The 16511-nt window shown below is 42.5% G+C and overlaps 1 long non-coding RNA gene across 1 annotated transcript; it reads left to right on the top strand.

Moving 5' to 3' along the window:
* The first annotated feature begins 3615 nt into the window (after positions 1 to 3615).
* LOC112546436 (uncharacterized) lies at positions 3616 to 10681 on the top strand. The gene is made up of 4 exons (XR_003090128.2): positions 3616 to 3870; positions 4313 to 4414; positions 6319 to 6399; positions 10294 to 10681. It is a non-coding gene; the product is annotated as an uncharacterized LOC112546436 (long non-coding RNA).
* Positions 10682 to 16511: the final 5830 nt, after the last annotated feature.

Here is a 16511-nt window from a genome sequence, read left to right as displayed (position 1 = left end):
GCTACATTTCTATCACTATATATACCAAAGTGATACAATAAAAAAAAAAGTGAACGCATGTGAAATTGACAAATCAAATTTTAGAACAGAGTGGAGGCGAGGGGGGAAGGTATGTTTCTGTGAGGTAGTGACATAGGGATGATAATAGGGGAAGTTTCTGTGAGGTAATGACATTAGGGGTGATAATTACAAAGATAGCTTCCCCAATTATCACCCTAATGTCATTACCTCACAGAAACTTCCCCTATTATCATCCCTATGTCACTACCTCACAGAAACATACCTTCCCCCTTCGCCCCCACTCTGTTCTAAAATTTGATTTTTCAATTTCACATGCATTCACTTTTTTTTTTATTGTATCACTTTGGTATATATGGTTGTGCCAATATTCTTCCACATATTGTTCTGAGGAAGTGGATCTGGCCCACGAAAGCTCATCACCTAATAAACTATCTTGTTAGTCTTTAAAGTGCTACATAGTTCTGTCTTTTGTTTCATACGTGTGTGTGTGTGTGTGTGTGTGTGTGTGTGTGTGTGTGTGTGTGTGTGTGTGTGTGTGTGTAAATACAAAGTCTATCCTTTTGTAAATTAGCATAGTTCCATCCATTTCTATGGAGCCTCACTGAAACAGCAGCTGAAAATCTGACCTGCAAATTTATATATTTTAAACTTATATTTTCTTAGTAACCATTAATATGTTTCTGTTACATACAGGGCACATTATGAATGCTGTCATATGTGAAATTAACACCTATTCATTTACTTGGAATGGTTTCAGTCTTTTCCTCCACTCCGAGCAATCATATAATGATTATTTCTTTACCATATTCTGAAAGCAAAAAAGGAATATCAGATATAATTTGATCTAAAATAGTTCACATTTTAAAAAGTAAAATTAGGAAAGGAATGATTTAGCAACATTCTGAATACAGTGAAGCAAATATAAAGCATAAAATATGTCCCACAATTGTGAATATTTAATATTTAGTTAAACATTTTGAGGTTATAATATATTCTAGCCCTGGTAATCATTTTTTTTTTTTTGCATTTTGTTTTCAAAATTAAATTGATTGACTTGGACTCAGTAGCTAGTATAGCAAACTGTCTGACTTGAATGCCTTGCACTTTATCCAATATATTTTTTTCATCAGGGAGCATACACTGAAGTGCAATAGACAGGCACTTGATGTGAAACTGCCCTCAGAGCATCTTCAGGATGTCTCCAGAGCTCTTCTCCACTCAGTCTGATGCATCACATTAGTTCATGTCAGCTCATCATTCAGACCTGAGTAGCATTAACAATCCACATTTGTGAGGAATGCTTGATGGACAGGTTAGAGTCACACGTATGGGCCAACCCGTGCATTCTGACCATTGTCTTGCCATTCTTGCTGGTGCTTCAAGATTAAAAAGAAAGGGAAAAAACAGATAACAGTGCAGATTGCAGTAAGTTTATTACTGCGCATATGTCCTGGAATGAACTTTCTTTCAGCAAAACTCCTCTTTTAATGAAAAATGTCATCTGTCCCAATTCACGGAGTGGAAAGCTAAAAGCAATTATCTGCTGATTATTGCAGTACTAGCTCGCACATCTGTAGTTACAAGGGTGTCACTGTTTCCATTATCAGCCCTGTTATTCAGGGTTCTGAAAATTTACAGGGTATTGAAACTTGGCACAAAAATGGTAAGATCAGAAATAACCTTTCTGAAATGAAATTTCAGTATTTAGCTATCTTCTGCAAGTTACTCAATTGAAAATGAATATTTTACCATTTCAATTGTTCAAACAATTCAGTTGGAAAAAATCTTCACTTTGAAAGTGATGGAGGAATGTTCAGCCCTCACTATGTTCTAGTTTTGGAAACACTACTGAAATTACTTTCATAAGTATTTATTCCCCATGCATGCTACGGTTTGTGCACATGGGGCAGCAGTTATGGGTAGGGCTCAGTGCTACCAATGGAGGGTATGTCTACACTAGCCCCCTAGTTCGAACTAGGAAGGCTAAATGTAGGCATTCAAAGTTGCAAATGAAGCCCGGGATTTAAATACCCCGGGCTTCATTTGCATCTTCCCGGGCACTGCCATTTTTAAATGTCCCTTAGTCCGAACTCCGTGCCCGCAGTTATATGCAGCACGGAGTAGGTAGTTCGAAATAGGAGATCCTAATTAGGAGATCCTAATTCCACGAGGAGTAACGGTAGTTTGAATTAGAGATCCTATTTCGTATTATCTACTCCGTGCCACGTGTAGCCGTGGGCATGGAGATCGGACTAAGGGACATTTAAAAATGGCGGTGCCCGGGAAAATGCAAATGAAGCCCGGGATATTTAAATCCCGGGCTTCATTTGCAACTTCGAATGCCTACATTAGCCTTCCTAGTTCGAACTAGGGGGCTAGTGTAGACATGCCCTGAGAAGCTGTTCTTGGACATCCAGGTAATTATCCGTTAGGATTGAAGCTGGTAATGACCCCATCTCATTATCAGTATTGTCAGAATACAATAGGGGTGCCTTATATCTTTCTTGATAATGGATATGCTGCTAACAGAAGGGGTTGTCACTTTGCAAAAAAAGCCAAGAAAATTCCTGCTAGAAGACTGAAGATGTGACTGAATAGGCAGAAATTATACTTGGCTGTATTGAACGAGTCCAAAATATAAGGAGATAGAGCTGGTTTAAGTGCACACAATTCCTACTGCCGAGTCATTATATTTAGAAAGCTCCTCCCATATAATTAGTCACTCACCCACACAGCATGCTTACAATTAAAGTACTGATAAGGAATACATGGGAAAAAATAAGGGATTTAAAGTGAAAGGAAGAAGGCAGCAGGTAGGCAGAAACAAGCCAATGGCCTGAAAAACAGCCTTAGTCAGGGCAACATCAACATCAGATCAAACTGATCATAGTTACTTTTTACATGAATAAATATTAACACATGAAATATTACATTGTGAAAAGAGCAAGAAAGATTAATAGCACAAACCGTCTTAGTTAAAGCAGAAAAATAAACCAGCAAAAGCAAAGGAAGTTGATTGTAGGGTTGCTATTTCATCCTTGACAGATTAAATTATGCCTCAAGTGGTAGGTGGTGATAATGTCTTGGCTACTGCATTCCAACGAGCCCATTCTTTTCCTTCTTTTTATTCCTGATTGTTATTTTTATTATTTTTGTTCATAAATGTACTGCAAAATTCACACGGACAATGTCTAGACAAATAAACTCAACTTATTGTAAGTAAACAGTGAGTGGAAAAATTCAAAGGGAGAAGTTTCTGCTGAATGAATCCAGGATATTTTCATGTTTTGAGAAAAAGAACAGAAAAGTTAAATAAATTGATAGTATCCTTTTAATAGACTGAGATTAGCAATATTAAATTAATACCTGATCAATGCCTGTAAGAAATTAAGACTGAAAAGGAGGAAGAATCTAGATAAATTAAAAAGCTCAATGTGAAACAAGGAAAATGAACTGTTTTACTCATCTTAAATCATAATCATAGGCTGCATCACAATTAGTTGCTATGGAAATTATTTTGATGACACAAAGAACTACCACTTCACATGTGGGTTGAATGAATTACACACTTAAGATACAAAGATCTGAATTTCATTTAGATTAAAACAAATAACAGAAAAAAATGTATGTATGTAAGCCAGTCTAGCTGGCTTCTGGAGCTGGGTAGGGTCCGCCCTCCTATCTCCAAGATGAATTGTACTGAATGTTCCTGGTTCTTGTAACAAGAAGTCTGTGCTACGCTGTGTCCCTGTGAACCAATAAACCTTCTGTTCTACTTGCTGGCTGAAAGTCACATCTGACTGCAGATGGGTGTGCAAGACCCGGTGACTGCCCCACACTCCGTGACAGGTAGATATGAAATACAGGAGAGACCTTTAGAGACTTAGTTCCAGCTTCAACATTACTAGGTTGTCCTATTACAAAATTTTGAACAGTTGAATTAATATTCTGGGGAATTAACCAAACTCTGCCTCTATGGCAAGATTAGAGACAACCTGGCAGCATTGATCGGTGAGATGCTCAGAAGCCTTTTCAGTAGATCTCAAATGTTCCTAGAGTTGGGCAAATGGCTAATGAAGTATACAGCAGCAGGTCCCAGGGAACTCTTAAGTATGTCTGGATGAAAACGAGGATGAAAGCCATTGCTTTGTGAATAAAAGACTGGATTGAATTATTGTAGGCAAATTCTGCACCAAGATGTGGGATGGTGATTAAAAACATACAAACAAAGAAGATACTGTTCCAGAATCTTGTTGGCTTGTTAAATTTATCCATTGATTTGTGCATATAGGCAATGAAGTGAAGGAGTCTGTGCCAAGAAGATTTATAAACTTCCATCTAAAACAGGTGAACTGGGACCTTAACTCAACACGATGCTGGCTGGTATCCAATGGTAATAGAGTATATTTTCTAGGATGATAGTTCTATTAACAGTGCAACAGTAATGGTGTAACACTGAGAAAAATGTGCCACATTTATATTAGAAATGAATCCTCACCAGGATCACTATGAGTCCTTGACAGTGTTGTAGTTCCACTATGAAACTTATAGACATGGTAGACCCAGGCTGGTGTGGAATGGGCAAAGGCTGGAGGAAGCTGAGCAACTTCAGACACAGTTTCTGGAACAAGAGCAGATGTCACAGAGTTGTACATAGTCTTTGTAAGCATGTAGAACTAGCCACCAAAAATTCTCCCAAAGATGTTGAAGTTTTGACTTTGCCAAAATGATCAGTAAGCAGTATGTCATGGCATAATTTAAGACCTGAAGTCTAGGATGCCCCTCCAGGACATCCTGCAGTCTGAATGCCGATTTAAAGCCTCTAAATCAAATTAGCTGGTAAACCTCATTGCTGGAGGAATACCAGCTAATTCGAGTTAGGGCTTTAAATTGGAATCCCGTTTCACTGCCACGTATAGACGTGGGCAGTTACTTTGGGCTAGTCAATTTCTAAATTGGCAACCGGCCAGGAACATGCAAATCAAGTGTGGGATATTTAAATACCAGGCTTGATTTGCAATTTTGGTCGCCCTCATTAGCCTCCCTAGATTGATCTAGGAGGCTAGTGTAGACGTACCCTAAGTCCAGGATATTTCTTTCTGAGAGGGATTAGTCTGGGAGTAAAAGGTTCAAGCCTGAACTTGGCTGTGGGGACCACTTGTTGGGATAACACTGCACAGCCAGTAAAATTTTACTGTTAGCTTCCACCAGTAAATTGGCAAAGTCTTGGTACTTGGCAACACTGTTGGGGAAGCTGCCAAACTAGCCAAGGTTCCCTTCAGATGAACCCCTTCTATCTCACAATGCTCTAGGAGACAAAGACACAGGATTTCTGGTATGCAGTTTCGTTCCAGCCTCGTGGCTAAAGCCAGACTCAGGAGCCAGGAGTAAGAAGCAAAGGTCAAAGTCAGAGTTAGAAACCAAGAGTGAGAAAGTTAGCAGGATATCAGGACTAGAGAAAACCTGGAATAAGCAACTGTTGGTGTAATTGCTGAGTAGCCACTGGCTTGGTATTGTTGCTGGGCTTAAGAGCAGGCCTGGTGATGCCTTTCAGCCATTTGGAGATCTGGTCACTCAGGGTGTTCAGCTATGGATCAACTAGCTGGTTCCAGGTTCCACTGCAGACATTAATTACTGACCATGTGCTAGTGAGGCACATGTATGGCTACATCTTTAGCTGACAGCACAGTCTGTGAGCTTTATTTCCTATAATATAGTTAGTTGAATTAGACATATGTTGGGTGAGAATAAAGTGAATTTATATTGTACCAGGTTTGTTAAGCCTGAAGAGCAAACCTATATTCCATTCTTCTATTTTTTTCTGATTGAATTCTTTTTTTAAAGAAAACATTTTCCAAGAAATTCTAAGAAAACCTATTGAATACTTCTAGTATTGTCGGTAGCATGCTAAGTCTTGCTTTAGAGGGAAGCAATATAGATTGTTGTATTACATCTGCTGTTGTTTGGTAGCTGTGGTCACTCTGTTCCCTGTAGGCATAGCAAGTATTCCACAAAACACCTTCCTTGTGAGCAAAAACAGACCATCCCCACCTTGTTTTGACTATTAAGTCTGACAGAGGCAGGCAGCTGATGGATATTGTAGTGTATTTCATGCTGTAGGACGCACTAAGGATGTATTTTAACTCTCTAATTCTCTATCTTTGATATTAGTGACTGTCCATGTAAGAGTATTAATGTTCGTTATGGCATATCATGACATGGGATCAAAGTTACACCATGATGATCACATTTTGGGTGTCTGCTGCTTTAACTTCTGGTTGGCCTTTTATATTGCAGATTGCACAACTAAACCGTTAACACATCTCTGCCACTGGCCTTATTACATTCTCCAGTAGAAACAACTGAATTGAAGACAAGGTATTTGCTAGTGGTGTTAACTAATATGACTTCTTCCCTGGGTCTTGCCCTACCGGACTCCTTCAACTTCACACTTATCCCAGGTTCTTAGGTCCCCCCCTCTACCTGCAAATGCAGCTATGGAAAATGTAGTCAGAAAAGAATCTTGGCTGTCCTTCAAGATCCTGTGGACTGAGAAGAGAACTCTTCCTTGCTTCTTTGGTCCCAGCAACAAATTAAACTGCAAAGGTTAGGCAGTTCTTTGTATCTGGGCCAGCAGGATCCAAATAAAAAGCAGTTGCTAGCTGTTCTAGCCCTTGGAGACAAGGTCTCTGAAATTTCTAAAATGACCAATCCAGAAAGTCATCCCTAAGCAAGGATAGAAAACCCATCTTTAATGATTTTTTTCCTGTGAGCTAACCTCAGCCTTTGGGGTGGTGTGTTGTAGGACTACAGAATACTATTCAGATAGCTTCAGATGTCAAACACACCCAGCTCAGGCATATTGGAATACTGGCTCTAAATCATCTAATAAGATAATGACTGGAATGACAGCTCAGTGAAAACCTGCAGCCAATGTTTACTGGCAACCCAAAGATATAGGATGCATGAGGAAAGAGGCAGAAAATGCTGAACATATTATAATGCTTTTCCATAAAGCAATGGCATGTTTTCATGCAGACTGCCATCCCCAGTCTTTGAGTCTGAATGAGCTGTGTTCCAGGACTGTACTACATTTGCTTTTATACTATCCAAGAATCACTAGAACATAGTTCTCTTCCTCTCCATTTTGACACACATTCTACATAGGCAGACTCCTGAGCTGATCTGTCCAAACAACTTGGACTACCGGAGAAGCACAAGAGAGCTAGAAAACCAGCTAATATCTGGCTCACTGTCTTCAGTTCTGGATGCCCTGGCTGAAATCCTAGCTCCAATCAAAGTCAATGGCAAAATTCCCATTGTCTTCAGTGAAGCCAAGTTTTCACTTCTGGTCATGAAAAATAGTAAAAATGGATGAGGTTTACAAAATTTTCCAGAGACATGGAAGGGCTTTCTTATGAAGAGAAAATGAAATGATGGGAATTGTTCAATGGAGAGTCAAGGTGACATGAGAGGACATGGAGGTACATAAAACAATGCATAGTGCAAAGAAGGCAAATTGAGTACTTTTTACTCTTTCTTACAATATAAGAACATGTGGACATTCAGTGAAACTGAAAAGCAGCAAGGTTAAGATTGATGAAAGAAATATTTTCTGAACACATAATTGAACTTTGGAATGCCTGGCTCAATATATCATTTTGAGGCCAAAAGAATTAGACACTCTATGGATAATAGGGACAGATCAGATATATTAGACAGAATAAAAAATGCATGATGTATACAAATCCTTATGTTGCATGGATTAAAGAAGCCTTCTCTGTCAGTAAGGTATTCTGTGACTGCCCACTAAGGCTATGTCTACACTGCATTCTAAACTCAAAATAAGATGTGCAATATGTGCTACGCAAATTGTGTACTTATTTTGAGTTTATTTTGAAATAGGCTATTTCAAAATTTGGTGCTGTCTATCCAGAACCAAATTCCAAAATAAAATGCTGTTTTGAGTCATCCCTTAACCCTCGTAGAATGAGAGTTACTGGGATGCTGAAATAGCATGCCCGTTATTTCAAAAAATATTTGTGAAGATGTGGGGTAGCTATTTCAGGATACCAGAGATATCCCAAATTAGCTTTGATGTGTAGACATTACCCTAAGGCTACGTCTAGACTGGCATGATTTTCCGGAAATGCTTTTAACGGAAAAGTTTTCCGTTAAAAGCATTTTCGGAAAAGCGCATCTAGATTGGCAGGACACTTTTCTGCAAAAGCACTTTTTGCGGAAAAGCGTCCGTGGCCAATCTAGACGCACTTTTGAGCAAAAAAGCCCCGATAGCCATTTTTGCAATCGGGCTTTTTTGCGGAAAACAGTACTGTGCTGTCTACACTGGCCCTTTTGTGCAAAAGTCTTTTGGAAAAAGACTTTTGCCCGAACGGGAGCAGCATAGTATTTCTGGAAAAGCACTGACAATCTTACATGAGATCGTCAGTGCTTTTGCGGAAATTCAAGCGGCCAGTGTAGACAGCTGGCAAGTTTTTCCGGAAAAGCGGCTGATTTTCCAGAAAAACTTGCTAGTCTAGACACAGCCTAAGGGTGCATCTACTCAGCCATGTTGTTTTGGAATAACAGCCATTATTCTGAAATAACTATGGGAGTATCTACACAGCAATTCTGTTATTTCAAAATAACGGGCAGCTTATTTCAGTGTTTGTAAACCTCATTCCACAAGCAATAATGCCTCTTCTGAAATAACTATTCAAAATAGTGCCTGTGTAGATGAGGTGGCTGGACATATTTCAAAATAAGGGCCCTCCAGCCCTTCTCACAATGCCCTGCTGGCCACCCTGTCTCCACTGAGCAAAACTCTATAGTCTCCCATTTCCCCTGGAGCCCTTACAGCTGCAGCCTCAGGGAAAGGGCTTATGGCAGACAGGAGGCCCTGACAGACCTGAGCCACCCGGCAGTTGCCACAGCTTCACATTTTTGCAAAATGAGTAAGTCCGTTACTTCCACCTATTCCTCCACTGCTCCCAGGGAATGCAAGTTCCTGCTTGGCAATGCAAGAGATGTGCACTTTCCTGGTTTGGTGCAGAGATCCTGGATCTTACTAAGGTTTGGGGTGGCAAGACCAACCTCCAGCATCTCCACAACAAACACAGGAATGGTAATGTCTATGGCTGCATGTTCGACAGTCTGGCCACAAAGGGGCACATCTGCTCCCAGGAGCAGGTGCAGATGTAAATTAAGGAGCTCCACCAGGTGTATGCTGGGGCCCAGGAGCACAGCTCCCACTCAGGGGCAGAACTCCACAGCTGGCCCTACTATTTAGACCTGCACCGCATCCTAAGGGGCAGGGTAGTCTCTCCCTCCCACACCCTGGCAGTGGACTCAGGGCTCAAGACACCCATCATCGTCCTCCCAGGAGACGGAATCAATGAGGAGGAGGAGCAAGAGAGGAGCCAGATGAGGCCAGCACTGTCACTCTCTTTACCCTGTGGCCAGTACCCTACACCCTGGATGTGTCCCTGGCATCATCTGAGGCTGGGAAAGGCACACCAGGTGGTTCCATCACGTTTTGTACACACACAGGGTGGAGGGTGATGGGCAGCGAGGGGTTGGGGGATGCTCCTCACTTGGCCTTTGCGGGGATCGCAGAGCAGCCTGTGCATATGGAAGCATGTGGAACACGACTCAAGGGCACACAGCCGCAGGAGGCTGTAACAGAGGACCCTTGTGCTATTTGCCACAGAGTATCTGGAGAGGCCTGCCTTACTCCTGACACCGGAGTGGGACACCCTCCCACCACAAGCCATCACTAAAAGGAGGCTGAGGACTCAAAGACACACACACTCAGCAGTCCCGCACATGGGCATGTCTGCATTCTCAGGGCAACATCCACTCCCGGGGACAATGTGACAAGGTACAGTAGTATCTGCCACTCACACACACCTCCCCCAGCACAAACTCCCTGCCCCCTGTCTTCCAGCCGGCAAGGATACATGTTTCCTCCATGCAGGATGCCACCACTGCCAGACCTGGCATGCGCACAGCACGTAGGGAAGCCCAGCTGCCCTGTAGCCCCCCTGCCCACCCGCAGGATACAGGCACCTTCACATACCTGCTTGTCCTCAGCTACCTCCTTGGACATCTGGGCCCCTGCAGGAAAGGGCCCACTGGCTAGAGTGTACATGGCCTTGCTCCAAGCACAAGGCCTTTGTCTGAGCCAAGAACTGTCACTCTCAGCTCAGAGATGAGGGCTAGGCTTCAGGCAGTATCTCCTGGGATGAGTGACCATCTCTCTGTTCTCCACAGCCAAGATAGCTGCAAGAGGGGCAGTTGACACCACCTGGGGCAGTCTCCTAACCCCAAGTAACCCTCATGCACAGGAGACTAATGGACGAATTCCAGAGGGAACACCTCACAGCACTCCCATCCATGGAGAAGACTTTGGACTGCAGACTGCAGGGAGACACCTGGTGGGAGATATTGAAGCAGGGCTGCGCCACATGCACGGTGGAGCATTCTCTGATCACCTGCTCCTGCTCCTCTCCCAACTTCCTCTGGGACCACCGAAGCCCCCTGCACACATAGAAGTAGGATCACCAGGCGCCAATCCCAGCCCCAGCCCTGAGCCTCTCCTCACCCCTCTTCTCCTTTCCAAAGGTTCTCATCCCCCCTCCACTGCCTCCCTTCTCCCAGATTTTTTCATCAGTCGCTCCCCAGTTACTTCTACCCCAAATAAAAAAACAAAGAATTTATTTTTACTGTAAGCAGGGTCTGAATCAATGCTTCCAGCACAGCCAGCTGAAAGGGGAAAGGAATCCTGGGTGTGCTTATAGAATCCTGGGTTATGTTCACTCAGTTGTTTAGCCCCATAAGGTATTCAACTGTTGCTATATAAATACAGTTCATGCTGGAATGTGAAAGAAATCCTTGGTGTGCTTATGAAAATCCAGTTCAGTCTGTGCTATAGACCTGATGGATGGTCAATTGTTAGAATGGTTTTTTGCCTATTGTGACTGATTTGGCTTTTGTGAAGTCACAAACCATGTTAAATCCTAAATGTAGGAATTGTAAAATATGACCACCAGTGCTTGTAGGAGGGACACTGTCATTGTAAAGAATCCCAGATGGACAAGCCTTTCCCTTCCATACTCAAGTGGATTGGATGGAGGGGGGACCGAGAGCAGAGCTCTGAAACAGCAGATTATATCGCCTCCAGGAATGAGCTGTAATACTGGTTCAACCTGTTTTTCTTCTCCTCCCCAGCTCTCCCCTCTGCCCCTCAGGGGCAGATTATCATTTTGCGGGGCCGAGGGCAGCACAATTTTACAGGGTCCCCCCTTTGACACGGCGCATGCGCAGTAGTGCCCCGGCGCATGCATGGGGCTTCTTGAAGCGCGGGGCCCGGGGCGACCTCCCCACTCGTCCTGCCCTGTATCTGACCCTGCTGCCCCCCCACTCCTTTCTAATGATAGAACTAAAAAAGACTCCATAAAGAGTTTTTCTGTTGGCTTACACTGTGGGTCAAGAGTTGAAATTACTGAGAAGCTGGAATCACTAGGTTTGGCCCAGATCCAAACCCATCCACAGCAGGTGGCCAGCAGGGCGGCTGGCAGGAGCAAGCAGCCAGCAGGCTGCTGGTGGGAGTGGCCAACAGAGTGAGTGAGACATCTCCTGTCCTCAACCCCCAGAGCTCTGAAAATCACCTCTGAGCTCTGGCCTGCCCTGACCCAGGACAGCAACTATGAGTGGGGAACATAGAAAAGTTGGGCATGTGAATGGGACACTTACATTGCTGGACCTGTGAGTGTGAGAGGTAAAGGACATTGCTCAATCTACTTGAGCTGGGATTGATGCTTGTGGTTGGGTTATGAACTGTGTGGTGTTTTCCCAACTTAATGCCAAATTACTTCTCTCCCTCTTTCATTAAAAGTTTCTTTCCTACACTCAGACTCTGTGCTTGCGAGTGGGGAAGCATTGCCTCTCGGAGGCACCCAGGAGTGTGAATTTCCCAGGCTACTGTGGTGGGGGGGATGATGGCACCCATGTTTCCAGGGTTGATGACACTGCACAACAGGATGGTGTTAATGGCCCTCGCCTGTGGAAGGAGACAAACAGAGAATCACAGGAGTGCAAGGGCCCTTGGGAGGTCCCTGACGCCACCCCCACACAGATCAGGAGCAATCCCCACTTACACGTGTCCCAGCAGATCTTTGTGAGGGCGGGACTGAAAAATCTCCCAGAGAGGGCTTCCACCACCACCTCTTCCCTAGGGAACCCTATTCCAGCAATCAACTCCCCTTTTGGGACAACAATGGGAGAGCATCATATCTGTATGACCAGAGACCTGACAGTGGATCTTCCCATGCCAAACTGGTTCCTGATGGATCAGTAACTGTCTGGCATGGCAAGCTTCCACAGGGCTATGGCAACCCTCTTCTGGAGGGGATGGTGGATCTCATGTGAATGTCCCATAGCCTGAGGGCAGAGGCGAGCTCCAGAAAGTTCTCCTTTCCCATGCAGAAATTCTGGAGCCACTGCTGGTCATCCCACTGCTCCAGGATGGGCTGGTCCCACCAGTTGGCACTGGTATCCACATTCCAGAGGCGGTGGTGCACGGTGAACAGACAACGGCTGGCGAGATCCAGCAGCATGAGCTGTGCCCATAGAAAACTAGGGAGGATCTCCAAGATGAGCAGGGGGGTTGGGTTCCTGCAGGGCCTGGGATGCAGCCTGCAGAAACTGTTGAATGAGGTCCTGCACAAGCTTCAATAGTCATCCACTACCCAGAGGCAGCTATGGCTCCATACCTGGATTGCTGAGGTGTCTGCAAAGGCAACCATAGCAAACAGAGGAACAGGTTTGCTGTCCCTCAATGAGGTAGGTAAAGGAAAAAAGCCTGACACGCTGCTATACAGGGGGGTCCCTAGAAGCAAGAGCCTCAGGCAGCAACCATAGGAAGTAACTGCTGTCCCGATTCCCTGCCTGAAGTGCTTCTGAGTAGTCTTAAATGCGATTCAGCATCCAATCAGCATGGACCCTCTATTTGGAAATAGCTCAGCCCTATTTCGATGGGCATTTGCTGTGCAGATGTGCTATTTCAAAATAAACTATTTGGGTGCATCTAGACTGGCAAGATTTTGTGCAAAAGCGGTCACTTTTGCGCAAAAACTTGCCAGCTGTCTACACTGGCCGCTTGAATTTGTGCAAGAGCACTGACGTTGTAATGCACAAAATCAGTGCTTCTTGCACAAATACTTTCACGCTCCCGCTCGGGAAAAAGCCCTCTTGCGTAAGAATACTTGCACAAGAGGGCCAGTGCAGACAGGGAAGAACTGTTTTGCATCAAAAAGACCCAATGGCTAAAATGGCGATCGGGGCTTTCTTGCACAAAAGTGCATCTATACTGGCAATGGATGTTTTTATGCAAAAGCACTTTTTGTGCACTAGCATCCGTGCCAATCTAAATGTGCCTTTGCAGAAATACTTTTAATGGAAATACTTTTCCGTTAAAAGTATTTCCGCAAAATCATGCCAGTCTGGACGCAGCCTTTCAGGTTATTTATTCTGAAATAGCTCATTCCAAAATAAGTGTGTCATGTAGACATAGCCTAAGTGGTTTTTGTAACTTCCTTGAGCCATTTTTTATTTCTTACTGTCAGAGACGAGTACTGGCCAATGGTCTGATTTATTTGGTGATTCCTATGTTAAATGCTAGTAATTTCTTGAATTGAAAAAAAAGACAACAAAGCTGGAAAGAAATGTAGACAACTAATCAATTCTTCTCTGGCATCTAGTGTTTGTCATTAATCAAATTTGACTGTAACAGACATTAGCCAAGAAATTCTGTGACTGGTTTCCACTTTTACTATTGAATTGTAGAACACCAAAAGCTTTAGGCGAGTTCTATTAAAAATGGAACATAATCTACTATGAAAAGTACCATTTACAATGTATTTGGATGCCATGCTAGGATATATGTACTGCACGAGTTTCTTGTACACAATAAGAATTTATTTTATGAGGAATTGGGTTGATCATGAGATTTAGAATAGGAAATCAATCATTTCATCTCTAATTCACCAGTTTGAATTCTGCCCAGGCCAGTAGTAATGTTAAATCATTACCATTTGAAGGATATTTAGTTGCTTGTGAGAAATGAATCAGAGGCATCAGTCAAGTTCCTAGATTCTGATTCATGACGACACTAATGCATATGAGTAATGTTAATGTCAAAGGGACTCTTGCATATGATAAAAACTGAAAATGAGCGTGTGTATATCTTATTCCTGGGCCTAGTGGGTGTGTTACAATGTTATAACAATGCTAAATGTAGATTCCCCTAGCACTATAAATTCAAATGTTGCTATTAGCAATTATCCTTCTGCTAATTCACTTGACTGTGCATATAGTAAGTGCTTGATGTGGTATACTCTAACTGACAAACCCAAGAGAAGTGCCAGAATGTGCCACTTGTGAATTCACACACTTGAAGTCCCAAAGCAAACAATTGCAAATGATGTTCTTATTGCATTGTTACTCAATGTGTTGTGCAATGGCTCAATTAAAAGAAAAAGTAATCAATACAAAGTACTATTTTCCAGTTAATTAAAATAGATCTGTGCCAAGTTTGGACCAAAGGTGGCCAGGACTGACTCAAGTGAAGTGTATATGGAGCCTTCTTCCTCCCGCATGTTTCATGCAACAGACGGAAATAATCTGTCCCCTACTGTATAAGATTGGACAATTAATCTTTTCCAGTACTGCCAGAATTAATATAGGGACACTTAGTGAACCTGTTCCCAGCATTGACAGAGATGCATCATATTGATGATGATTTTATATGGATCTGAATATCAGTGTGATTAAATTTTAGGACCTGGACATTTTCTAGACCCTACCACTAAAATACATTTTAAAAAAATCAGATTCCAAATTTAAAGCAGCAGAAATCTCAAAAGAACAACTGATTTCTGAAAGCAACCTATACCTACCCTGCTCTCTGTGTGCGTGTCCTTTGACGTGTGGTGTGTCTTAAAAGGGGTGATGAAGCATTACAGTGTCTCCATGAACTATCCCTGAGTCAAGTCCCTAATTTATGTGAGTCATAAAGGTCACAGATTTCATTCAGAATACAAGAGTGTACCTCTATACAGGGTGCATTACATTATCTTCAAGTGATTGTCAATTACTTTACAAGTGGAAAATGTAACTAAGTCCGAATATTCAGCAGTTGTGTCATTGGTTTTCACAATTAGATTGATTTGTGAATTGCAATACTGTGGTGTGGTTGTAGCTCTCTTTCCTTTCACTTTAGGTATAACATTTATAATATCTGACTTACAAGTGCACATCTACATATGAAGAAGAGTCCTTTCCACAATAGTAAGCCTCTTCATATGCAAAAAGAAAAAAATACCCTCTATTTTTTGTCTGAATAGCTACTGATGTTTATTTCTTTCCTGCTAACTCCTCTCACTGTGAGCTCTTGTGTTTGACAGAGATACTGTGAAGTACCTTTATTAGTGATCTGCTCTTTAATGAATATGCCTGTAGAAATCAGAGTATAACACCTCCCTTTCTCTGTACATATACTTCAAGCTGGCCTTTTAGTTCTTGAAAGACCACAATTTGCAGAGGACCCTGATTTTCAGGATGTGTTAAGAATCAACTCTCTCATTTTTAAACAAAGGTAGCTTTCTACATCCTTTGTTTTGCAAAGATAGCTCCAAATTATGCCATTGTAAGGGTCTAGAAGCCAGCAATAGCAATCCACTAGTGACAAAGGTAAAGGAAGCCCTAATGTATGAAATAAATAGAAATCTGCAGTTTGCAAGGAGATTTGATTTTCAAGTTTCTAACGGATTGCTTTCGAGTGTGTGAAACAACACATTTACATACAACCATATATAGTCCAGATATCTTTTTATTCTTCCATCAAGAATTTGCTTGTTTTCTTTTCTGGTTTCCCTGACTAACCTGGAATGGAAAGCAGAATGTATTTACCATCACAATTTTGCCTTGTCTTCATAGTGCTGTCAGTGAATACACAGAGTTCTTGCAACAGCCATTTTATTTCCCCTATATTTGCCAGCAGATCTTCAATTATGCTCCGAGGCTCTGTATGTGTTCACGTCGTTTAGCCTTCCCTTTTATAAATCCATTATGTGCCGCCTTTCAGTCTCTTCCAAGCAAGCTTTTCCGTCTGCAGCTACTTGACATCTTAACTTGGCTTTGTTGCAGTATCTTCCAGTGTCTTCACTTTAGCTTCCAGTTGTGGCTGGGATTTTTTTCCCTCAAGAATCACTTTTATTCATTTCTTTAGAAAGCAAAAGCATATTCCTGTCAATGCTGCTGTTACAGTTTGAGAGCTCTTATTTGTTTCTAATTCAGGGAATTGTAATTCAGGGAGACCATTGTCTAGTGCTTTTCCATTATGTATGTATGTTCAGTTTCCTCTAACTCAGACTGTATCCTCTGATAACTGTTGGCTGACCAAAGTGGACTTATTGTACCTGTCTGTCTGC

Source organism: Pelodiscus sinensis, chromosome 2 (genome assembly GCF_049634645.1).
Source record: "Pelodiscus sinensis isolate JC-2024 chromosome 2, ASM4963464v1, whole genome shotgun sequence".
In the NCBI taxonomy this organism is placed as follows: Eukaryota; Metazoa; Chordata; order Testudines; family Trionychidae; genus Pelodiscus; species Pelodiscus sinensis.
This window is presented reverse-complemented; position numbering and strand designations above follow the sequence as displayed.